The following is a 27,042-nucleotide window of genomic DNA, read 5'->3' as shown; positions in this document are numbered from 1 at the left end:
CAGCCTGGCAGATCAAAGTGAGAGGTTCATTAGAGAAGACAGTAATGCTAAAAGGGGAAGAGAGCTAAGTGAATCTACCTGCCACAGTCAGAGCCCAGAATCCCACCACCCTAAGAGGCAGGAGACAACGTGGCTAAAAGGGCAGAGGCCCCCAGGGCTTCCAGCAGTGCCAGTTGCAAACTTGTCATCCCACCCTGTGTGTGGGCTTCCTATGCCCTGGACAGTCTTTCCTGAGGCAGAGGCTGTTTTAAGAGCTTAGAGCACCCATTCTACAGCAGATTTTCTTATGAATGAGGTCCCTGTTCTGTGCTCCTCACCTATCCTGGGCCGTTTTCCCAACTTGACTTTGGGTAGTGGGTGGATATAGGCCCCAGGTAAACACGAGGCCCCAGGTGGACATCAGGGCTCAATTGGACACACAGGCTCCAGGTGTATATCAGGCCCCAGGTATATACCATTTTCCTGGTACGTATTAGTAACCAAGGGGACACTGGAGTCCAGGTATACATCAAGCTCACATGTGGACACCCAGGCCTCATATGGACACCAGCCTACAGGTGAGCATCAGGCTGCGGGAGGATACCCAGGCCTTAGGTGGATATCAGGCTCTATAAGGACACCAGGCCTCATGTGGACAGCAGGGCCTAATTTGGGACTCAGGTTCTATGAAGACACCTAGGCCTCAAGTAGCATCAGGGCCAAGGCAGATACTAGACTCCAGGTGGACATCAGGCCCTAGTTGGACACTAGGCCCTAGGTGGACACCTGGGACTCTGGTGACCATCAGGCCCCAGATTAACTCTAGGCCTTAGGTGAACATCTAATCCCAGTTGGATATCAGGCCCCAGGAGAACATCAGTCCCCTGATGTATATCAGCTTCCAAGTTGACATCAGGCCACAAGTGGACACTGGACTTGAGGTGTACATCAGGCCTCAGATGGACACCCAGGCCCCAGGTGTACACCAGGCTCAGGTGGAAATCAAGGCACAGGTAACACCATGCCCTAGGTGGTTACCTAGGCTTCAGGTAGACATCAGACCCCAGGAGGACACCTGGGTCTCAGGTGGTCATCAGGCCCTAGGTGGAAACTCAGGTCCCAGGTGCACATCACTCTCCAAGTGGACACACAGGCCCCATGGTGATACCCAGGTTCCAGGTGGGCACTGGGCCCCAGATGAACACCAGGCTCCGGGTAGATACCAGAACCTGGGTGGACACCCAGCTCTGAGGTGGATATCGGGCTCCAGGTGGACATCAAGCCTCAGGTAGATATCTAGTCCCCAGGTGGACATAAGGCCCCAGTTCGACACCAGACCCTGGGTGGATACCTAGGTCTCGGGTGGATGCATCTCCAGCTGAACATCAGGCTCCAGGTGGACACCCAGGCCCTAGGTGAACACTAGGTCTTAGGTGGACATTAGGCCCCAAGTGGACAACCAGGCCCCAGGTGGACACCCAGCCTTATCATGGACATCAGGCCCTAGGTAGACGGCAGGTTAAAGGTGCATATGAGGCTCCCGATAAACACCAGTCCCCAGGGAGACCCTTGTCCCCAGATGAACACCAGCACCCAGGAAGACATCCACCTCCACCTGCACATCATTCCCCAGGTGTATACCTAGGCCCTATGGGAGCACCAGGCCCCAAGTGAGTACACAGATCCCTGGTGGCCATTAGGCACCAGGTTGACACCCAGGGCTTAAGTGGACATGAGGCCCCAGATGAATGCTAGTCCCCAGGTGGATAAATAGGCCCCAGGCATACATCAGGTCTGAGGTCTATACTCAGTCTTCAGGTGGACACTAGGCCTCATGCAGACACCAGACCCCAGATGGATACCAGGCCCTATGCAGACACCAGTCTGCAGGTGGACCGCAGGCCCCAAGAAGACATTATGCCCTGGGTTGACACCTAGGCTTCAGGGGAACACTAGGCCACAAGTGGTTCCCTATGCCCCCGGTGGACATCAAGCCTTAGTGGAATTCCTAGTCACCAACTGAACATCAGGCTGCAGGTGGATGCCCAGGCTCTAGGTGAATACCAGGTCCCACATGGACATTCAGCCCCAGGTGAACATCAAGCCCCAAGTGAATACCTAGGTTCCTGGTGAACATCAGGACCCAGGTGGCACTCAGGCCCTACACTCAGGCCGTAGGAAATCAGAACATATGTGGACACTCAGGGCCCAGGTGGCTATCAGGCCCCAGGTTTATATCACTTTCCTGGTAGACATCAGTACCCAGGTAGATACTGGACTTCAGGTATACATCAGGTTCCTAGGTGGACACCCAGGCCCCAGGTGGACACCAGCCTGCAAGTGGACATCAGACCACAGGAGGACACCCAGGACCCAGATAGATATCAGTCTCCAGAAGAACACCCAGGCCTCAGGTGGACATCAGGTCCCAGGTTAATTCCAGACCCCATATGGAACTCGGGCCCCACCTGGACACAAGTCCCTAGGTAGATACATAGGCCCTGTAGGCCCTGGGGAACATCAGGCCTTAGGTGAAGTTCTAGGCTACAGGTGGACATCTTGCTCCAGTTGGATATCTGGTCCCAAGTGGATATCAGTCTTCAGGTGGACACAAAGTCCCAAGTTGGACATCAGGCACCAGGAGGACTTTAGTCCTCTGGTGAACACCAGCTCCCAGGTTGACACCAGGCTACAAGTTGACACCTAGGGCCCAGATGGTCATGTGACCCCATATGAACACTAGTCCCCAGTCAGCTAGGGCCTGGGTCCACCTGGAGCCTGATGCTTAGCTAGAAACTGGATATCCACCTGAGGCCTAGGTATCTACCCAGGGACTGGTGTCAAAGTGGGGCCTGATATCTACCTGGGGACTAGGTATGCACCTGGGGCTTGATATCCACCTCGAGCCAGATGACCTTCTGGAGTCTGATGTCCACCACAGACCTGAGTGTCCATCTGGGGCCTGGTGTTGATTTGGATTCCAGTGTCTACCTGGAACCTGGGGTCATGTTGTTCACTTGGAGCCTGGAGTTTTCACCTGGGGCCTGGTAGACATCTGGCCCCAGTAAACATCAGCCTGGGGCCTGGTTGTCCACTTAGAGCCTGGAGTTTTCACCTAGGGCCTGAAGATCACCTGGGACCCAGGTGTCCAGCTGGGACACCAGACTCCAGGTGTACGCCCAGGCTCCAAGGTACAACAGGCCCCAAAAGAACTCTAGGCCATATTAAACATCAAGTCTCAGGTGGATGCCCAGGCCCCATGTGTACACCAGGCCCCAGGTAGACAGTGGACGCCAGCTGAACATCAGCCCCAAGGTTGACACCCACACTACAGGTGGATATCAGGCCCCAGGTGAATACCTATGCTTCAGGTGCGCATCAGTCCCCAGGTGAACATAAGGTCACAGATAGACATCAGGCTTCAGGTGCACATCTGGCTCCAGGTAAACATTAGGCCTTAGGTGGATACCCAATCCCCAGGTGGACATCAGAGACCAGGTTGACACAAAACAACCCCAGTGGGTATCATGTCCCAGTGGACATTCAGGCTCCAGGTAAACACACCAGCCCCACCGTAACCGTAACCACCTTAACGAGAAATAGTAGATCTAAGTACCATCATGCTCCTTGCTCACAAAAGGATGCTTAGCTATTTTATTCAAAATACAACTCCATTCATCACTCTAAGCAGCGATGTGTAGAAAGGAAAAGAAAAATAAACCAGGCCTCAAGGAATCCATCCAAAATGAGGTAGATATTATAAGGGACAGAAATCCCCAAATGAAATGTTATAGTTGACATAGAATAGTCTTTAAAACCCATTAATTTTCTCGCACATTTGATACAGAGCATTATTTCCAGAGACTGAACCTAGAAAGAATTGCTTAAGACTAGAAGTCTTGTTCCAGCCTAGATTCCACACTGTTGAACATCTATACTTAGTACACCACATTATACATAGCACTGACATGACCTGTGTGCATTTAATTTTCTAATACTTGTTCATCTCTGGCATACTTTTTATATATATATAACCTATATAATGTACATACATACAAGTACACACACACACAAATATATAAGGGTAGGATAGTATAATTGTGCAGTAACGTTTCTTGTGAAAGTGGTGGAAAGTGAATTGCGTTGGCCACATGCTGGAATGTGCTTCCATTGGCAGAAGTAAGGCTTTCAAAACTAGTCGTTTTCATTTTTCTTTAGCAACTGGGAATATTAATAATTGAAGATGTGTTGGTATAAAAATAATCATAATAATCACAATGAAGTGGTGTTAATAATTATATCACAAGATATAATAAACATTATAGATATTATAAGATGTCAAAAAAAGAAGATGTCATAAAATCTTTGAGATGATTGACACGTTAAATGCGGCCTCCTGTTCCGCCCTGGGGTGCCACTCTCGTTGGGTTCTTGGCGGTGCTCACCCTACTTCACCTGCTCAGCCTAGGCTCCTGCGCCCCAGGAGTCGCGCCATGGGAGCGAAGACCTTGCCTCGGCCCTAGACAAGGACAATGAGGAGGGGGTGCACGTGGAGTCCCCGCGGAGAGGCTGGACGCCGGGCAGGAGCCTTTGCGGGGGTGCACAGCCTCCTCTGGAAGCCCTGGTCGCTGCCCAGTGCCTGCTGCGCCCTGCGAGCTCCGCGGCGGTGGACCCAGGCCTGCGCTGCCGGCTGTCGGCCCCGCCTGCGGAGCCTCTGCCCTTTGTCTTGCCCCTGGGGCCCGGGCCTCAGCTGGCCCGGGGTTCCTGATGTTAGCTGACGATGGGCTGGCCTCTGGGACTGGGTCGTGGGCCTCGTGCAGTGGCCGCCGCGTCACCAGCGCCAGACCTCCCCGAGGTGCTGCTGGCGATGCGGGAGGCCCGGGCTCGGGGTCTGCTGGGCCCCCTGGCGCTGCGAACCCCGTCACCTTCCATCGCGGCCACCATGCTGCCCGCTGGTCAGCCCAGGTCTGCAGCCTTCCTGGGACCCCTCAGGCCCCAAGGAAGCCGCTTGCGACACCAGGGCCGCCTGAACTTCCGCCAGGGCTGCGCCGCCCAAGTGGCTCCAGCCAGCCAGCCCTGGCCCATGAACGAGACTTTCCGCTCCCCGAGAAGATCGCCCTCGGCAGGCATACACGGCCATGGAGGATGCAGCGGATACCTTCCAAAGTTTGTGGACACTCTTCTGCCACAACAAAAGTTTCGCCATCAGCTGCGATGCCGACTGGGGCGCAGAGACGCCTCCGGGAGTTGGACCAGGCAGTGCCTTTGCTGGGCATCCGCAGTGCTGACCACCCCAAGTGCAGATCCCCACTTCGTGTTCCTCCTACTCCACGTTCCACATCCAAAGTTCTCTCACCATTTCTAAGCAGGAGAAATCAAAAGAAACTGAAATCAGAAAGAAAGAGAGAGAGAGAAAGCCATGATCAAAAAAAGAGCAAAACCTTTTGGAAAGCATAAAACGCCCCAAAGCCAAAAACTAATTCTTATCTCTTTTAAACCTTCTGCACTTCTCCAATGATGAATGATTTATTTTTTTTAACCACTGGCAATTCATAATTATTAACTTCTCTGGCATTAATGAATAGAAGTTGAATCACATGTGGTAGTATAATTTGTATTATATGAAGTTTTCCATATTTTAAAAAATAATTGTCCAGTTTTTCTCCATGGATTAACAATTAATGGAAAATTTTCAACATTGCTGTGTTAATGTCTCCTGAGATAATTAGATGTGAGTAATTTTTATAAACAGAATTTCCTGGGTGGAATTTCTCATCTTCAGGAGCTCCATAAATAACAATATCCCAAGAGAACTGTGAATTTGGGAACTGAAAGAACTGAGTCCCAACTTGTCCAGCCTGGAAGCTTTTGGGTGATCACTCTTGCAGGTGACTTCACTGCCTTCTGTTGAAGGGCCAGTGAGAGCCTGGGGGTTTCAACTTGCAAGAGCCTTACCATTTTAGGGTTAGCATTAACAATGAGGAAAAGGCATACTTTTTTGATATTCTCCGTATGTAATAAAATAGTTACCAAAACAAAGCAAAGTATGAGTGGTGACTATTGAGAGGACCCTTTCTATCTTTGCTGGATTCCCAGAGATTTCTGGGTTTCTTTTGGAGTCAATAGTATTTCCATGTTAATTCTGAGCTCTTAAAACCCACAATGTGAGTTGCAGCCAGTGACTAGAGTTGCAGCCAGTGACCAGTGTTGCAGCTTGTTAAACTGATCACTGGTGGTAGAGCCTTTTCATTCTGCTCACTTCTTAAAAGGTCAGCTTGGTCAGAGATTAGTGCTATCCTGCCACAAAGAAGCAGTTAGGAATCAAGTAAAGGAGTCAGCTAAAAGCGTAATTACGAAGTAGTGAGGTCACAGCTAGATGGTTGTTGATCTCATTTTCTCTCTGCTGCTGATTTCAAGGCTTTATATTGTGTTTTGATGTAACATAGAATGTATACTATGAAGGACAAACAGTCTGTTAGCTTCTTGGAGCTATACTCCGTTACTGGAGCAGGGGACAATTTGAAGGACTTTATTACTTAGACAGTTTAATCTGCCTTTGGCTAGGATAAACTTCAAGTTCCAAGGGCTGGGTTCAGTTGTTATGCAAATTTAGATTGTTGCGGTAAAATTTCCAAAAAAAAAAGGATAGGACTCTTTAGATGAAATAAGAATTTAACTGTATTTGAACCCTGTTGAAGGCCAGACAAGTTTAGGCAAAATCCCATGACTGATGAGTCCCTTTAAATTCCAACATATAATCGATGTTGGTAAATATGATACGTGCACTGGAAAAGGACGTGTATCCAGTAGTCGTTGAGTGTCCCGTTCTGTATATGTCAGTTTATGTCAAGTTTGTTCATTGTGTTCATCAAATCCCCCTTTCTCTTATGGATTTTTTTCTGTTGGTTCCATCGGTAATTGAAAGGTATGTTAAAATCTATATTGTAGATTAGTCCATGTTTCTTTTAGTTATATCAGTTTCTGTAGTAAATAATTTGAAGGGATATTTTATATTTAGACATATTTAAAATTGGCATACTTTTCTGGTGACTGACATCGTAAAACCTTTTTTATCTTAGCAATATTTCTTGGCTTAAGTCTAAACTGTCAATAATAACATAGCAACATGAGCTTTGTGCTGATTAGTGTTTGCAGGCATGTTTTCCATTGTTTTACTTCCAAATGTCTGGATTCTTGTATTCAGATAAATTAATTAAAACATAAAAATTAAATATAATATAAAACATTAAAAAGTGAATATTCTAAAAATCCAGCCAGAGATGTTTCACTTTTAATTGAAGTGTTTAGGACCACTTCTCTCACACTGTGTGCTGAGGTGCCCTGAGATGCTGTGTTTAACTGACAGGGGCAGCAGCGGATAGCGTGTGAGTATGTGTATGTGTGTGTGTGTGTTTGAGATGGGGGTCTCACTCTGTCCCCCAGGCTGGAGTGGAGTGGTGAGGTCTAGGCTCACTGCAGCCTCTGCCTCCGTGAGTAGCTGGGACAACAGGCAAGCACCACCATGCCTGGCTAAGTTTTATGTAATTTTAGTAGAGACGGGGTTTTGCCATGTTGCCCAGGCTGTATATTTTTGAGGGAAACAAAGCAACATTTGCTGGAGACCTTAAGAACTACTAGCCTGAGGCAGTTCATAGTTTCAAAAGTAGTTAGAAGTGCATTTCTTTACCTTTAAGGTGGATGTTGTTAATTACCGTGATGAAAGGAAGTATTGTGCTAAAGTCAGTGTGGAATAGGAATAAGGTCCAGTGGTTGAGATCCAGTCCGATTTTAAGATTTGAAAAGTTGTGCTGTGTGCCCAACAGGCACACACATCCCATTAGTAAGTAAATTGTGCTTTTTTAAGAAAGAAACAAAAATATTGTTTCTACTTCCATTGCACGTTATTTTTATATGTACTTGCAAATCCATCACCAAAATAAAAATAATGAACATATCCAGCACTCATAAAAGTTTCCCCTTGCCCTTTTATAATCCCAAACTTTCTGTATCTTCCTACCTTACCACTCTCCCTGACAATCACCAATCTGTCACTATAAAATAGTTTGCCTTGTCTAGACATTTATATAAATGAAGTGTAGTATGGACTCTTTTTTGGAGGGGTCTGGCATCTTTCACACAGCATAATTATTTTGAGATTCAGCTGTATTGCAGGCATCAATGGGTCATTAATTTTATTACTGAGTAGTATTCTATTGTGCAGATCAGTCACAACTTATATATCCATTTGCCTGTTGGTGAGTTTTTGCATTGCTTCCAGTTAGGGACTTACACAAATACATTTGCAATGAACATTCATGTACATAAGTTCTTATAACTTTGAGTAAATATTAGGAGTGTAATAGCTAATAGGTTTAGGTTTAGTTTTAATAGACCATCAAAATGTTTGCCAAAATGGTTGTACCATTTTATACTTTTATCAGCAGTATATAAGAATTCCACACTCTTGCCAACACTTTGTATGGGCCTTCTTTTAAAATTTTAGACATTTTCATGTGTGTACAATAGAATTTTATTGTGGTTCCATAATGCCTAATAATATGTAGTATCTCTTTATGTACTTACATGCCATCTGTATATATTTGGTAAAGTGTATGTTCACATTTTTTTTGCTTCTTCCTTTTTTGTTTTTTTCTTTGCTTATTTTCTCATTATTAAATTTTAATTATTTCTTTATATACTCTGGATTCAAATCCCTTATTAGATATGAGACTTGCCAGTATTTTCCCCTTGAGTTTTCTTTTTTGTTCTCATAACACTATCTTTCAAACAGCAGATGCTCTTAATATTGATGGGGTCCAATTTATTAATTGTTCTTGTGCATTTGGTTTTTGGGGCTTCATCTAAGACATTTTTGATTAATTGAATATTACAAAGATTTTTTTTCTGTATTTTCATCTAAAAGTTCAAAGCTTTTAATACTTTATTTTATATTTAAGTCAATGGTCCTATAAGTGACAGAGCTTTAACCCAAGTCGCTGTCATGCATAGCTGGACCCAGGGGCTTATATAAAATCGTCAAGAAATGTTCTCCTTCTTTCTCTCGACACTTTTCCTTTTGTTTTAGCCTCATTTTTTCCTTCTGAAGATGACTCTCCTCTCTCTGTAGCAAGAGATAGTGTGACAAATAACCCACTTTACTTTGTCCTCACAGACCACAGTGGTAGAAAAAGCAAGAGTCCTTCCTGATGATTCCAAAAAAAAAGTACTGAAACAGTTGCTATGATCCAAGGGTAGAGTCTTTTGCCAGAGCTGGGCATCATGATCACCTCTGGGGCTGGGGCTGGTAGGTTGGGTCAGGCCCAGTTGGTGCTCATTGAAATGGTCCTCAAAGAAAAGGGGGGCTCTCAAGAGGAGAGTTGCTGAACAACCCACCAAAAAATAGCCACTGTGTACATACCTACAATTCCTTGCCATTTTATAAGCAACTGGTTGGGTGGAAAATGACTAGAAATTCAGTTGTCATTAACTTTCCTTTATAATGTCAGTAGAATGAGCCATACATTTCACATGTTGTGGGTTATGTCCATGATAGTCATTTCTGTATATTAAGTATCAATTTGAAGTATCATCTGAAGAAATACACTATTTTGTGATGTTATCCTTAAATTAATATTTTTAGGATAAAGAATTGTAGGATGAAAGAAAAGTCTAGGATAGAAACAAAAGAATAGGGAAAATGGGAGCATGGATATACTGCAGAAAATGGCCAAACAGGAAAAGTACTTGTGAGAGGTATTGAAGTACATAATTGATATCACATAGACCTCCAGGAAATTACAACTACTGGCATAAGAACAAACTATCTGAATAGTCTTTGCTAATACTGAGTCTTTTCTGCTTGCAAAAGAAGTAAGAATGGTAAGGAATTGGGACATTGTTCAGATAGGCCTGAATGCATTTATTCATTTACCTGTTGATGGGGTTTGGGGGTATTAATGAAGGATGTTAATAAATAATAATGGGCATGTTAGGTAATCATAATTGATTTGTCCATTTGGTCTGAAGAAAATTTTGCCTACCTTCTCTTTTGTCGAGGGATTCATTTTTAATGTCATGTTGGATTCTATGGCTTACTGAATGTGTAATTGCCTATTTATGGATTCTGAAGAATTTTATAAAATGTATTTGCCAAACATTTTGAAAACTTAGAACTTCTCCAAGGAAGAAGTTCTTTAGTGCTTAGTGCTGCCCTGACAAATATGGTAGCCACAGCCATGTGAATATTGAGCACTTGAAATGTGGCAAGGCTGGACTGAGATGTGCTGTCAGGGTAAAACACACACCAGATTTTGAAGACTTGGTAGGAAATAAAATTAAACATATCTAATTAATAACTTTTATATTGGTTAGACATTGAAATAATATTTTGTATATATTTTACATATAAATATACATTCATGTGTATGTGTAATTAATATCTTCATATGAAACACTTCTCAATTACAATTGGAAGAATGATGACTTTGTGGTGGAGAAATCTGGCACAAACTTGATCATGTGCCTTCTGCTGTGGTGTCCTAGGAAGACCACAGCAGTATTTCTGTGGTTTTCTTGTGAAAGATACATGACCTAAGTCTGGATGTGGAAACACATCAGATGGAAAAAGACGAACACATCCTTCATAAATGCTTATGCTCTTTAAAACTCTTAAGGTTATGAAAAATAGGGCAAAACAGAGGAACTGTTTGAAGTTGAAGGAGCTTAAGAGACATGACAATTAATGCAATGGGAAATCCTGGATTGGATCCTGGATTACAAAGTTCAAAAAAAAAATGTATTTAGGGCACAACTGAGAAAATTTGGATGAGATTATAGCATCTGTTGATTGGACAGCAGTGTTGGGTGAATGCTGATATCCTGATATGGATGATTATGTTCTGGTTATGAGAACTTTTCCCAGATTCCTCATTGTTTGCCCAGTGGGTTCACAGACAATGTGGCGATGGTAGCAGGAGAAGATGCTACATGTTTCCAATAACATGAACTTCCCTGCAGCAGTGCTGCCTACTGCCCAGATGAGTGCCCTGACTGCCGACAATGAGCAATGCTGAGACCCTGGAAAGAGGAACTGCCTTGCCTAGACCAGACAGATTTCTGGTAATGTTGTAATAATATTTTCTCCTTTCCTTCATGGAAGTGGTAAAGAATTGCCGTCGCTGGAATAGATGCATATCGGAATATGGACTCTGCTTCATATGCTTCTCATAGCATCAAATTATTTACATTTTCTGAGTTCTTATTCTCTGCTATCATACAATTACTACTGATGATGGAGCTTATTTTACAAAAAAAGAAGTGATGCGATGGGCTTCAGCCCATATTTATTGGTCTTGTGACATCCCACATCACCCAGAGGAACATGACCTCACAAGAATCAGTTACTTCACCAACTGTGAGACCCTGAGGGGCTGGGTTTCTATCTTACGAGATGTGTTAGATGCCCTGACCCAAGAGCCCTCCTACCCAGAATGCATGGTTCCATGAAGCAAGGATCATTGTGATGGTGGTGATGATGATGGTGAGGATGGTGATGGTGAAGGTGGAGGTGGTGATAATGAAGTGGTAGTTATGTTGAGGATGATGAAGTTGAACATGGTGATGGTGAGAATGGTGATGGTGGTGATTGTGATGGTGATGATAAGGATGGTGATGGCGAAGGTGGTGATGATAACAGTGATAGTTATGGTGAGGATAATAGTGATGATGATGAGGATGATGGTGGTGAGAATGGTGATAGTGACGATGATAGTGATGGTAATGCTGATAATGATTGTGATTATGAGGATGGGGAGGGTGACAATAATTATTATGGTGAGGATGGTGATGGTGAAGGTGGTGATAATGATAGTGATAGTTATGGTGAAGATGCTGGTGTTGATGATGGTGAGAATGGTGAGGGTAAGAATGGTGATGGCGATGATGATAGTGTTGGTGATTTTAAGGATGGTGATGGCGATCATGGTGATGATGATAATGGTGCTGACTGGGCTATGAGGTAATGGAGGCAGAAAAGTGGCAGTTTCTAGGAAGTATAGAGCCAGCTGGGAACTGCAAGGCAACCTTAGTGGGGGTGGAAGATGTCGGGCCTCTGCCTCATTTCTAGACATCTGGGGAAAGCTCACCCCTCACAGTAGTTTCAGGAACCCCTCCATCCAGCATTTCCTTCTCGCAATCAGCATGGAGCTTTTGGGGTGCAGAGAAGTGTCTTCTATTCACTGCACTCTGTGGGAAGGGAAAAGGGGGAGTGGTATTTATGAACCCAGTATAATACAGTAGGGTCTCATCTAATATATTTTGGGAGAATTTTCAGCTGAAGAGAGCAAGCCTCAGAGAAGTCAGGTAACTTTATCTTCAATAGCATCCAGTTGTGATTTATTGAGCAGTTACTATGTGCCAGGCAACATGCTGGGTGGTTCCTTATATGTTATCTCATGAAATCCTACAGCAACACAAGACAGGCATAACTACCCCATTATAAAAACTGTGGTAAAATAAACTAAAATTTACTGTCTAACTATGTTTAAGTTTACATTTCAGTGGCACTAAATACATTCACAATGTTGTGCAACCAATTTCCAGAATGCTTTTCATCTTGTAAAACTACAATTCTGTAACTCATTTAAAAACAACTTCTCAATCACCACCCTCCCCAGGACCTGGTAGCAACCATTCTCCTGTCTGTCTCTATGGATTTGACTACTCTAGGTGCCTTGGAAAAGTGGAATAATACAGCACTTGTCTTTTTGGTCTGGCTTATTTTGCTCAGTCTAATGTCCTCAAGGTTCATTCTTGATGCAGCAGGCATCAGAATCTCCTTCCTTTTCAAGGCTGAACACTATTCCACTGTATGAATAGTCAGCATTTTGTTGATCTGTCCATCCATCCATGGACACTTGGGTTACTTCCACCTTTTTGTTATTGTGGATGATGCTGCTCTGAACATGGTTGTGCAAGTATCTCTTCCAGGCTAGCCCCATTATACAGAAGAGCATAGAGAGATTCTGGGAGGAGGGATGACCTGCCCGGGGCCTTTGGTGAGGTCCTGGTGGAGGATCTCCCAGACCTCAAATGCAGAGCTCCTCTCCTCACCTCACTGCCTTTCTCAGGACCTGCCTCCTGCCCCACCACACAGTGCCCACTCCCTAGTACTAGACTTGCTAAGGCCTCTTGATCCCTGAAAATTCAGGGACAGGGACTGGTGGGCACAACTACAGTCACTCACTTCTCTGTCACCTACTGCAGATTCTGTGCCAAACAATACATGATAATGACCTGCTTTCCACTCTTTCACCAGATGTGGATGAGGCGCCTATTGCATGCCAGGCATGTGTGGTCACTGGACAGAGACCCCTGGGAAATGAGAAGATGTGAGCTCCTCAAGGCCAGGGGCAGCCCTTTCACTTGCGGCTACTCTGTGAGGGATGGAGGGGAACCCTGAAGCATTGGAGAAGTGCATGAGTGACCTAGCTCAGATGATGATATCATAATAACCCTGTTTATTATCACCTACCATGTGCCAGGCATTGTGCGAAGTACTTTGCACACATTACCTGCTGTAAAGCTCAGAGACAACTGTAGGAGTGAATCTGTTATACCTCCCACTTTACAGGGGAGGAAACTGATGCCCAGAGTGGTGAACCAGTCTTCCCCAGGCCTTGCAGCTAGTCTCTTGGATGCAAATCCAGGCGGTCTGACTCAGAGATCCCCTCATCCTCTTGGTTTTTGCCCCTGCAGCCCTCTGGCCTGTCCCCAGAGCCCTGTACCCTGGGCCACCCCGAAGATGACTGGACATGGGCTTCAGCAAAGGCAGCAACCCCAGCACATCTCCATTTGATAGGGAGGAACCTCAGGCCCACCACAGGAGCCCTGGGCTGCAGGTGGTGTAGGTGCTGGCTGAACCACAATGCACCCATGTTGGAGGATGCACCCTAGGATGGGAAGCAGCAGGAGGTCTCCCTGCCCAACAACTGGTAGTGGTACCTGAGAACAAAGGAGGAGAAGGAGGCTTTGAACACAGGTGTGGAGAAGCCCAAGGAGGAAGAAGAAGACTTGGACTATGGACTGCTGGATGGCCTCAAGGACCCACTCCCAGAAAAGCAACTTTGAGACTTATACCCAGGGCTGAGATGAAAGTGCTCCCTATTTTCTATCCTGGAACTGCTGCAAACCTCGGTGTGACATCACAGGGCCTCATTTCCCTATTTGTAAAATGGGATTATATAGGGGTTCCAATGAGACACTGGACCGAGTGCATTTTGAGAATTGTAAAAAATGTACAGTGAGGGAATAATTATTATCAATGGACCATTGCTCTTCCAATAGTTAGTATTCTTTAGCAAATATTTGAAGGTAAAATATGATTTGTTGAGGAGGTTTGCAGCAGCTGAGACCCTCAAGAGTCTTTTCTGTCTCCGTTCAAAGCTGGCCTCTGACAGGGACCTTCTTGGTGCCACCCCTGGGCCTCTCATCCTTTGTGCAGGCTTCTCAGGGTTCTTATTTCTATTGCATCTTGTGGTTCCCCAGTGGATGGTGTGCTCCATCTTCACTCAGAGCTAACTGCATCTTCTCCAGGCCCATGTCCCTTGTGCAGCACCCACTGCTCCCTCACCAGGATTCAAACCTTCTGTGACTGACCTCTGCTGACCTCCCTCATTCTTTCTGCTCCTCCAGTTCCATGCCTGTGCCCCTCAATCCCGTGGCTCACACTCTCACCCAAGCTGTTCTCCATCGGGATTTCCTTGGCTCCCTTTTCTGCTCGGCAAATTTGTGTTCATCCTTCCAAGCCCTGCACAGATGTCCTCCTCTCAAAGCTCTCCCTGAGGTCACAGAGTCCAGGAACAAGGTAGTCCTTTCTCCTCTGCTGCCTCTGGGTTTTGTGCCTTTATCACTTTGGTGTGACTGCCTGCCTCTTGCTGAAGGGAGGCATTTTGGCTTTACTCACCTCAGTATCTCCTGGGTCCAGCTGGGTGTCTGGCCTGGCCCAGAATCGGTGCTCATCGAGGGTGTATAGAACTCACAAGGACCAAGGAATGTCTTGCAAATAATACCACCCTCCCACACTTCTCCAATGTTTACTTTCCAAGCTCCTTTATTCTTTGACATTCAAATTTCTAAATGGCCTGTATGTATTTACAAAGCCTGGGAAAACGCCTTCAGAGGACAAACACACCCTACCGGCAGAATGTATTTGCATTGACTAGGATTATGGATGAAATTCAGCTTTCTGGAAAATGAATCATTTGGCATTGGCTGAGTATCTGCTCTGTGCCAGATACTAAGCTGTGATCTCTAGAAAGAGACATGAACTACTGACACAGTTGTTGACCCTGAACAGCTCAGAATCCAGTGAGCTTGATTTCTTGTAAGTTAGAGACCGAGTTCAGAGTAGAAGCTCAGGCAGGAGGAGAGAAGTAAAATGGACATACCAGAGGCAGTGACAGCCACACAGCTGTCTGGGGACACTGAGTGCAGCAACAAATAGCTTAGGCTGCTTTGGCAGCCCAGGAAGGTATCACGGTTTGCTATTGCAGCATCTCACTGATGCATTTGTTATGCTGATCTCTGCAAAGCCCTTCTGTGCCCCAGCCCAGGATGGTGGCAGCCATGCTGTGGAGAAAAGGGTAGTGACCAGGACCACAGGCTCAGAGCTTGCACCCTGGACCGCCTGGGAATGGGAGCTCTTCACATGTTCTCTGCCTCTGTGTTCAGGTTGGGGTTCCTGGCCAAGGAAGGGAGATGACCCCCATGCTGAGTCAAAGGGACACACTCCCGGGAACAGACTGTCTTTTCTTTCTGGGTAATTTCTGCCTGTGCAGTGAATGGTGAAACCAGACACATCCTCTCTGTTGGTATGACACAAAGACAGGCGTTCCTGCTCATGGGCTGAATCTTCAGTTGAGGGGAGGTGTAGCACACTCCTGTGCTCTGCTGACTAAGGCAGGGACACATGTCACCCCATCAGAATGACTGCCAGACCAATGGCTAAAATAAAATCATTTCCAATATTCAAAGGTGTCACCTTCATTCATCTACAAATATTTTTCCTTTTCTTTCCTTTTCTTTTTTTTTGAGATGGAGTCTTGCTCTGTCACCTAGGCTGGAGTGCAGTGGCATGATCTTGGCTCACCACAACCTCCGCCTCCTGGGTTCAAGCGATTCTCCTGCCTCAGCCTCCCGAGTAGCTGGGACTACAGGCGCCCACAACCACATCTGGCTAATTTTTGTATTTTTCATAGAGACAAGGTTTCACTATATTTGCCAGGCTGGTCTTGAGCTCCTGACCTTGTGATCCACCCGCCCTGGCCTCCTAAAGTGCTGGGATTACAGGTGTGAGCCACCTCACCTGGCCCAAGTTTTTTTCTATAAAATGACCTATTGCACTCAGGATAGGGTAAATGAGGCATCATGCCTGCTGTCAACATGGGCCCTATCTGGAAAGTGAGTGCCCACCACCATGGCACAGTGCTTTGCAGTGCCTGTGTGGTGCTGAATCTCAGGAGCAGCCCCCATCCTGTGAACCAGAACTACAGGGACCTTAGACATAAGCAAAGACCTCTGGTGGCCAGGCCTGCCAGCAAGCAGATGCTGACTCTGTCCCGGGGGTCTGCAGGGAGGTCGGGCCAGTGGAGAGGTGGCGAGACCCATGTGTGGTCTCCCCCACTCCCGCCCATGCTATGCAATGGGGGCGACCACACACCCGATCTGCCTGGGAGGGTCCTGGTGTGCCCACTGCCTCACTGAGTTATGAGGGGTACTGCCTCTCACATCTCACCGGTATCGCATTTGAAGGACAAATTATGTCTTCCCTTCTCCACCCTGCGGAACTCCGTTTCCTCATGTGCAAGTGGGGGATGATGTGCTTACATGGTTCTGCAGTGGGGGTATCGATGGGATCCATCTGTCAATACCCTGCATCCAGTGACCACCTGGAGCACACCTGCAGCTTGCAAGCTGGGCTTCCTGCTGCAGGGAGGGGAGGAAGCACTGCCTGGAGCCAGGGAGCTTCTCTGAAGGAGGTGTTGGAAAGGACTTGTTCCAGAATTTGGGCTTGTATTGGAAGCTTGGGGGAGGGTTGAAAGAAGACTTTGCTCCAGATTGGATGCTGTCAGAGGCAGGGTGTATTCTATCACCTGGCATCATCCCCAATCTTACCTAGAAGGAAGGAAGACAAGGCCAAAGCTAACGCTGCAATTGACAAAGAGGTAGCAGTCATGACATAGACACACAGGGGAGGGGGTGTGAGGTCATTTTTGTCCATGTTTTGCATGAGCTGAGCCATGATAGCTACCAAGTGACCTTGCTTTGTCTTGACCCATCATGGTCACAGAGCGACCTTGTCTGATGCTGACAACCTGTGCAGTTCAACAGGAGAACACCAACGCCTTGCCAGCAGTGGTTGCTGTCCTCCTGAGGCCTCGCTGATCCTCCTCTGGGACCGACTGCTGACCGTGGGAGGTGTGGAGTGGGATGGGAATATGCCGTGGGTTTTTTTTTGCAGAGCAAGGGCAGAGGACTCTGATGCCTTCAGCTCTGGCCATCCTGAGTGCTGTGATCTGCTTCCCCTGCTTCCTACACCACCCGCAATCCCACCACACTGCTGCAGTCACTGCCAACTCATAGTGCCTTCTAAGGGCCCCAGTGTCTCTGGGACACCCCCTCTCCCCTGGGAGTGAAGCAAGGTGCTCATGAAGGTCCCAGGTGGAGGTGCTGAAAGAGTGTGGAGGTGGCTTCCTGAGTGTCAAAATCTGGGATTCCAGCTTTCAGCCTCAGGCTCCACATGTGTGTGCTGAAGTGGAATTTTCTGCTCTCATTCACTCTCCTGTCTGGTCAGAGGAACTTGGGGAGTTTCCTCTCTAGGGGAGGGAAAGGCCCTGGAGAGGTGGCCTTGCCCTGAACTGGGAAGGGGTGGGCACGGGAAAGCAGGGGCCTGGGCTCTGCCTACTGCTCGCTGACAGCTTGGGCACAGCACTGCCTTCCCTGGCTCCTGTCTCTTTTCTCTGTATGATTAGGTGGAGGTGGATGGGATTCTGCTTCTACTCCCGGTCCTTGGGCACCATGTCAGGTACTCACACACTTATGACCCCATCTGGTCCTTGGAACAGCACTGGGGGATGGATCTGTCAACCTCACGTTGCAAATGTTTCTTCTAAATCCCACACTCTGAAGTCAGAAAGACCTGGGTTTGCCCTCAGCCATGGACGGTTGCTTGCTATGTGACCTTGGACAAGTCACTGCCCTTCTCTGAGCCTCAACACCCACATTTACACAGGGGAAGAATAATACCTCCCTCTTGGGCTGCTCAGGCACATTGAAGGTGCTCAAAATGTTGGTCTTTCCTTCCCTTTCTAGGTCTCCATTTCCTCATCTACACAGTGGGGAGCAACTCTGTCCTGATTATAAAGAATACAATAGGTGAATGCACTCAGCAAGCCTGGGGACAGGGATGCATAGAGAAGCTTCTTGCAAAGGTGAAGAATGTGTGCTCTGAGCCCCACGCTGAGTGGCAGGTGAGAGGACAGCAAGCCCAGCGACTGAGGCCTATAAAATGCCCCCTGCAGAGAGGGAGGAGGAGCAGTGTTCTAAGGTGGGTGGTTGGCAGCATCCCCAGTGCTTGCAGGAGGAGCAGGACTGCTTGTACTTGCTCAGGTGGGTGGTAGGCTAGGTGCTTAGGCATCTGCTGGGTATCAGATGCTGCACAGGCATCATGTCCGTGAATTTAATCTTTCCATCATCCCTGAGAGGTGGGCATTACAGGGGCATAGTGGGATTGAAACACAGGTCCCCTGAGCCTGTGCCTTTTCTACAAGGCAACTTGGTTCACATGTAATATTAGGACCCAAAAATACACCTGCTATGCTGTGCTCACCAAATTTCATAACATCCTTGTGACCTGCGAGGTTGCTATACTGTCATCATTTTATGGATGAGAAAACTGAGGTTCAGAGAGGCTGAATAGTTTGCTCATCCTTCTAAAGAACTAAAGGGAAGAGAGGTGCTATAGCTGTGGGGCCTTCTATTCCTGGCAGGAAGTGTGCAGTGCCCTAGGCCATTCTGACCCTAGTGCAGGCAGGAGAAAAGGCACATGAACAAATCCAGCAGCAAGCTTCCACTGAGGGCCTCCCTGGCCTTTCCTTGCACTAGTGCTGAGGGAGAAACAGCCTTGTTCCTTCACCTAACATGGTTTCCTGCCACCCCCAGGATAAATGTCAGAGTCCTCAGGTCTGTGTTTGATACTCTTCATGGTCTGGTCCTACCTGCATTTCCAGCCAAATTCTCCACTACGGCCCCCAGTGCAGCAGCCCTGGCCATCTGTCCCATCCCACCATCCTGCCTTGGCTCAAGCTGTTCCATCTGTCCCATGCTATTCACACATAGAACAAGGAGAAGTTTGATAGAGGCTAGCCTGAATTTTCCATTTGAGAGCATTTTCAGTTTCTGGAAACAGACATTTCACCCAAAATTCCAGATTCCCTGCTTCTCTGAAAATACATACATACATAAATACATAAATCTGCTCTTACTCTGCACTATTCTGTTTTTTGAGACAGAGTTTCACTCTTGTTGCCAGGCTGGAGTGCAGTGGTGTGATCTCCATTCACCACAACCTCTGCCACCCAGGTTCAAGCGAGTCTCCTGCCTCAGCCTCCTGAGTAGCTGGGATTTACAGGCATGAACCACCATAGCTGGCTAATTTTCATGAACTTTTTTTTAGTAGAGATGGAGTTTCACGATGTTGGTCAGGCTGGTCTCCAACTCCTGACCTCAGGTAATCCACCAGCCTCGGCCTCCCAAAGTGCTGGGATTACAGGTGTCAGTCACCTCACTTGTCCAGTCTGCACTATTCCTTAGTGTCAGACTATTTGAGCCAAACAATGTCTTTCTCATTTGGACGTGACCTTCAGGGTCTAATTTTTGTATTTTTAGTATAGATCAGGTATTTTTTTTTTTTGACAGAGTTTCACTCTTGTCACCCAGGCCCAATGGTGCAATGGCATGATCTCAGCTCAATGCAACCTCTGCCTCCTGGGTTCAAGGGATTCTTCTGCCTCAGCCTCCCGAGTAGCTGGGATTACAGGCACCTGCCACCACATCCGGCTAATTTTTTGTATTTTTATTAGAAACAGGGTTTTGCCATGTAGGGCAGACTGGTCTCGAACCCCTGACCTTAGGTGATATACCCTCCTCAGCCTCCCAAAGTGTGGAATTACAGGCATAAGCCAGAGTCTGGCCTCATCTGGCTAAATCTTTGTATATTTGAAGAGACAGCGTTTCACCGTGTTGGCCAGGATGGTCTTGATCTCCTGACTTCGTGATCCGCTGGCCTCAGCCTCCCAAAGAACTGGGATTAGAGGTGTGAGCCACTGCACCCAGCCTCAATGTAGCTTATTATCAAAGTATTTACATAGAAAAATTAATCAAAGGGCACAAGCATTTCAATACTTAGGTTAAGATGAAATCTGTGCCCAGCAGAGTGCCAGACACACATGAAATGTTTTGTTCATGAAGCAACCACAACTTAAAATGATTTTCTGTTATTCGTTTTGGTATGTTATTTTGGGAATGTGATTAATCACCTATGTCAAGGACGTTGGGAAGAATTTCCAGATACTCTGATATGCATGACATCTTAATCATACAATATAAATCAAGACTACCTTAGGAAATTAGGTATCACGGCCAAGGACCTTTACAATTGAAGATAAATTAAAATTACTATTAAACTTGTAACAGTCAGATGGGTTGGCAGGCAAGGTGTGCCATTTTTTTCTCAGCATTTTTTCTTTTCCTTGATTCAATAAAACAAACTTAAACGCCAGCTATCTGCAGAACCCTCACTAGACTATGTTTAATGATATGTGAAACACAGCCTGCGCACTCACAGATCCTTGCCACGTCCCGTTCCCATCCTCTCAAAACCTGTGTTTCCCTGTGGCTAGATTTCTCAAGAAAATGAAAGAGAGAGACGAACGAGAACCATCTTCTTTCAGGTCGCTCCGCACTGCTCCTCCAGTGAGGCTTTTATCCTTGACTGGGGGGTTCAGGCTTTAATCCTAGAAAAGAGGCCTCTCAGGGTGGGGAGGTGATTTAAATTCTTACTAGAGAGATGCAGCTCCCCACCTCATCTGGACCTTCACAAACCTAAACTGGAGCCGCTGGAAAAATGACTGACAACCGGCCACACAAGCCAGGCAGAGACGCAGGGAGAGGCTGACCACAAGAAAGGCGGACGTAGAAGACACTGACCTCTGGCGCACAGGGCACATGTGTCCCAACACACACACACACACGCACACACAGACGGACACAGAGCAAATGAGTGAGAAAGGGGAGAGAGAGAAACAAGAGAGAGACATACGCACACACACAAACGCACAAAGACATACAGCAGTGGCACGGTAACACCTACCCTAGGCAGCCCCTGAATTTTCAGGGTTCTGCTCTCCACGACTACAACCCACTGGTGAGAGAGCAGCCCACGGACACATAAGCAAACCTCTCCTTTTTTGAAGAGACTCACTGGCACACCGTCCGTGCAGGCCTGAGGCTGGGATCCTGCGCTGCTTCCCCGGCCCTCCGCCCGCAGTTTCTTCCTCCTGGACGACCCTCCATGAATCCCGGCCTCCAGAGACCATCCTGTTGATGCCCTGGCCAGGACTGGTCTTAGCCCCGACTCTGACTAATCCCTCTAGTCCTAGGTACTCGGGAGGTGGAGGCAAGAGAATCACTTGAATCTGGGCGGCAGAGTTTGCAGTCAGCTGAGATCCCGCCACTGCACTCGACTGAGTGACAGAGTGAGACTCCGACTATAAAAAAAAAAAAAAAGAAAGAAAAGAAAAATGATCCCGGAGCGGCGGCTGCGGGGACTGGGGCGGCGGTGCGTGAAGTGAAGTTTGGGAGAGGGGTCTCGTCGACCCTCCCTGAATCCAGGCCTGAGGCTGGGATCTCGCGCTGCCGCCCTGGCGATACGCCTGAGGTTTCTTCCTTCTGAGGTTTTTTCCTGGTGGTCGACCCTCCGAGAATCCCAGGCTCCGGAGACCATCCTGTTAATGCCTTGGCCAGGACTGCTCTCAGACCCGACTCTGACGCACTATCACCCCGGGCTCCTACTTCGCAAAGTCTCAGGGACCCATCCCCGGGCAAAGGTGGCAATCACTAGGACCAAAGCGGAGGCTCAGACCTTGCGCTTGCGCACTGGCGAGGCCGAATCTCCGCTTGCTCCGGAGAATCAGGCCGCTGATCCTTTAAAAAATGGCGGCGACGCGCGGTTGAGGGGACTGGGGCAGCGGTGGCGGCGGCAGCGCAGTCCGAGGCCGCGGCTGGGAAGAGGACTACGAGAGGGTCCTGCGGGAGACCGAAGGGTTGGACCCATAGAGGTCCTGTCATCAGGACCTTCTTGATTGATCTTCTTCTTTGGTTCCCTGTGGAGGAGGAGTTTCAGGGTGCGGCTGGGCTCTCTGGACTCCTCTTCAGATCTGACTATGGATCGCACGGGGTGATCAGGAATGGGGTTACAATGCAGTGAGGCGGGAAGGGTCTCACTGGGGCACAGAAAGATCCTAAGGGCTGCAAGGTGTACTGTCAGCTGAAAATGCACTGACCTATGAGCCCACCGCCTCCCTCCTTCCTAGGTGGAGCAGTGGCCTGACTTCATCTCCAAGGTCCGGGACTCTGGCATCCTGACACTGCTTTCCGCGGCATGTGCAAGGACAGACAGAGGCGAGTCCAAGATGGAGCCAATGTGACCACAAGTGGCACTAATGTTTCCCAAGAGCAGATGGAGTCAGTGTGTGTCTTTGATTGCCGTATGGGGCGATGCTGAGATGGATAGTGACGTCCAGGTGTGCACAGGTGGGTCACTGGAACATCCCACACAAAGCCAAGGAAAAGCCAAGCACACTAGAAAAGCTGTGAGACAGGGCCTGTGCCTGAGTCCAAGCCACATTCAGGGATGACTGCCAGAGGGGCCAAGAGGTTTCGACAAACTACACTGCACCGACATCCCGCCACCGGTAGGTACCCGTGACTCCACCTCCCCTGCACCCAGCAAAACCCAGTCCCTTTGGCTCCTTGACATCCGTGGCAGCCAAAAGATTCGGTGCCTGAAGGCACTTTCCCCAGGAGCAGAGGAACCGGATGGCCCTCAGGAATGAGAGAGGAAGGGCAAGTGGGATGTAACACTAACTTTCCTTGAAGGCAAAGGTCAGCCATGGTGGGGTTGCTTCCCGCTCTTCCTGGACTGACCATGAAGCAATTACTTGGGACATGCAGACCAAGGGAGCTTCCCTGTCCAAGACAGGTACGGAAGCCCAGAACTCCAGGATCATCACACCCTATCATCCAGAAATCGGTTTGGAGAGGGAAGCAATCATAAAAGGGGCCCCAACGAAATTTCTCCCTAATGGACTGGGAAGTGTTCTTTGTTGAAGACATGGAGCCAGAATAAGAAGCCTCTAGGCTTCACAGGAACTGGGCAGACAGAGCAAGAGGGAGGACACAGCAGAGGCCAATGTCACAACACAATGCCACTATCACTAGCATCGAGGAAAAAGTGCCAAATGGGTGACTTGGCGAGGAAGGCCAGTGTTTGAGTGACAGACATGCTTGCTCCATCTTGTTGCCATCTTCCTTCTCCATCCCAGTGTATAGCTTTGGGTAGATTTCTCAATGAGGGCAAAGGGCGAGAGGAGTGAGAACCGTCTTCTTGAAGGTCTGTGGGCACACTCCTGCGGGTGGACAATGAGCACCTGTGAGGCCTTTGTCCTTGGCGGGGATGCCGTCATCTTGGTCCTAGCAAGGAGCCTGCACACAATGGGAAGGGTATTAAAACTCCTGCAAGACAGGCCGGAGGCACGAAGCCCCTTCACCGAAGCACAGCCATGGAGAACTCCTGCTATGCCAAAATTCAGGGACTGGATATTAAGACAACAGTGGAAATCACTGTGAAGAGACAGTCAGCTACAGCCTTGCGGAGGCGCATTGGCTGGGCCGACTAAAGCTCTGGTGTTGGAAGTCAGGCTGCTGCTCCTTTAAACAATGGCAACTTCGCGGTAGCAGAGGGGCTCCTGTTGAAGCCTCCGCAGCGACTGGATCCGGGGTCCAGTTTGGGGAGCCTGGGAGAGGGTGCCGCGGGTGTCCTGTCCCAGGGCCAAACCGCCAGGAGTCCTGTCCTCCGGACCTTCTTAAGGCGACTTCCACCGAGGGAGGGGGAGCTTCAGGACGCCTGCTGGGTTCTCGGAACTCCCCTTCAGATCCGATTTTGGCCCCCTCCGAGTGAGATAGGATGGGCTCACCACATCTGGTGAGGCAGGCAGGGCCTCGTTGCAGCATAGAATGATCCCATGGGTCTCAAGGCATGTCGTCAGCTCAAAATTCAATGATCCAACAGCTCTCTGCCTCCCTCCTCCTTTGAAAGAGCACTGGCCTGCCCGGCTTCTAAAAGCCCTGGGGCTCCGGAAGTCGACAGAAATTTACAGGACACGTGCAAACAGGAAAAGGGACAAATCCCAGGTGGAAACCATGCGATGACGCGTGGCACTGGCCCATCCCACAGCAGATGGCATGAATGTGTGTAACCAGAGGAATGTGGGGCAACACCAAACCAAACCGTGGTGTCTAGATATGTGCCCAGTGGAAGGGGGTAAAAAGTGACATTTCCATCACAGCAATGGAAAATTGAAGAATACCCGGGAACGAGGAGGGGGCCTGTGACTGACTGGAGCCACATTTTGAAATTAATGTCAGAGGAGCAAACAGGTTTCTGCAAAACTCACCGCACCGCCAAAGCTCCATCACCCAGGTAGCCCTCACAAAACGTCCCCTGCACCAAGCTCCAGCACCAGCCCCAGACCCAGCCCCAGCCCCAGACCCAGACCCAGACCCAGACCCAGCCAAGTCCCTTTGGTTCCCTGACATTCGGTACAGCCAAAAGATCTAGGGAGCCAGTCCACACAGGAGTAGAGGAGAGGATGTCCCTCAAGAATGAGACAGGAAGTACAGAGGAAATGCGACACGATCCGTGCAAGAAGACAAGGCCATTCACGGTCGCCTGGCACTCATTCTAGGCATTCCACCAACCCATGAGAGGAAACATGGAAACAAGCAAGCTTTCCTGCCTGATAAATTTATGGAAGCGAAGAGTTCTACGGTCATCAGACCTGCCTAATCAAGCAGAAACAGGTTTGGAGAGAGAAACAATCATGACAGGGATCTTCGGGAAGTGTCTCCCTGACAGACTGGGAAGTCAAGGACTGGGAAGTCCCTGACAGACAGGGAACACATTAGGCAAGAGAGATAGGCATCTAGGCCAGGGGAGGCAGAGCAAGAGGGAGGACAGCTAAGAAGGAGCAAGAGGAAGGAAAGAGCAGAGGGAAGACAGAGCAAGAGGGAGGACAGAGCAGAAGCCAGAGCCTAGGCAGGATACAGCACCATGCAACATCCGCGGGCATAAGGGGAGGGGTTCTAGAAGGATGGCTTGTCCAGAGACGCCAGCGTTCCAGTGACAGGGAATGTTGCCATCTCCCATTCCCGGCTGCTTCTTCTACACGGTATAGTGGTTTGGTTTCATTTCTCAGAGAAGAGCCGTGAAAAGATACAACCATCTTCTCTGATGTGGGTCTGCTCCCCTACTGCAGGACAAAGAGCTCATGTGGGGCTCTTTTCCTTGGTTGCTGTGTGGTCATCTTGATTTTAGAAGAGGCAACCCATGTTGGGGATGAGATTTCAATTGCTCCGAGACCGGATGCATCTCCTCACGTGGGTCAGGCCTTCACACACACAAAGCGGATCGACGGCGGCGAAAACGATTAACAACCGGCCTCATGACCCAGGCAGAGACGCAGAAAGAGGCTCAGCAAAGACAGGCCGACATGCCAGAAATCGCTTTGTGGTGCACAGGGCACATTCGTCCAAAGACACACACGCACAAGGGCACACACACACACTAACCGACAGAGAGAGGGAAAGAAAGACACAGAGACTGAGAGACAGAGAGAGAAGAGAGAATGGGAGAAACACACACACACACACACACAGAGTCATACAGCAGAGGCATTGAAACACACCCCTCCAGGCAACCTCTGAGGCGGCGGGGTTCTGCTGTCGACGAGAACGACCCTCGGGTGAGAGAACAGCCCAGGGGCACGCAGGCCGACCTGTCCTCGAGATGACGGCGGCACGACTTTTGGGGAGACTCACCCCAACAGCGTCCGGGCAGGCCTGAGGCTGGAATGTCGTGCTGCTTCCCCCGGACTCCGCCTGGGGTTTCCTCATCCTGGTCGGCCCTTTGCGAATCCTGCCAACCGGAGACGTTCCCGTCGATCCCGTAGAGATGTCAGGCCGGAGCCTCAGAGCCCCGCCACCCAAGCACTGCCGCGGAGGGCTCCTGCTTTGCCGAGCCTCAGGGACCGGTTTCTAAGACAACCGTGGGAAGCACTGTGACGGCAGAAGCCGCTCGCGCCTCGCGCATGCGCATTGGCTGGACGGAATCGCGCTCCGCTCCTGGCAGTCGGGCTGCGTCCCCTTTAAATAATGCCCCCTCTGCGCGGCTGCAGCGAGGCTCCCGCTGCAGACGTGGCGGCGTGTGGATACGGGGTCCAGCTTGGGACGCCGTGGGAGAGGGGGCCGCCGGTTCCCTGTCCCAGGGCCAAACCCCCAGCAGTCCGCCCTCAGGATCCCCTTGAGCCGACTTCCACCGAGGGAAGGGGAGCTTCAGGACGCGTGCTGTGTTCTGGGGACTCCCGTTCAGATCCGATTTTGGCCCCCTCCCAGTGAGATAGGATGGGCTCACCACATCTGGTGAGGCAGGCAGGGCCTCGCTGCAGCACAGAATGATCCCATAGGTCTCAAGGCGCAGCGTCAGCTGAACCTTCACTGATCCATCAGCCCACTGCCTCCCTCCTCCTTCGAAAGAGCAGGGGCCTGCCCCGCTTCTAAAAGCCCTTGGGCTCCGGAAAGCTGACCGCGCTTTACAGGACACGTGCGGGCAGGAACAGGGGCGCATCCGCGGTGGAGACCATGAGACCCCGCGTGGCACTGGCGTATCCC

General features: G+C 48.8%; 1 pseudogene; it reads right to left on the bottom strand.

Moving 5' to 3' along the window:
• Positions 1–3,606: 3,606 nt before the first annotated feature.
• On the bottom strand, positions 3,607–26,938 carry LOC134760474 (uncharacterized; annotated as a pseudogene).
• Positions 26,939–27,042: the final 104 nt, after the last annotated feature.

Source organism: Pongo abelii, chromosome 19 (assembly GCF_028885655.2).
Source record: "Pongo abelii isolate AG06213 chromosome 19, NHGRI_mPonAbe1-v2.0_pri, whole genome shotgun sequence".
In the NCBI taxonomy this organism is placed as follows: Eukaryota; Metazoa; Chordata; class Mammalia; order Primates; family Hominidae; genus Pongo; species Pongo abelii.
The sequence above is the reverse complement of the archived record's forward strand: the minus strand, read 5'-3'. Positions and strand labels throughout refer to the sequence as shown.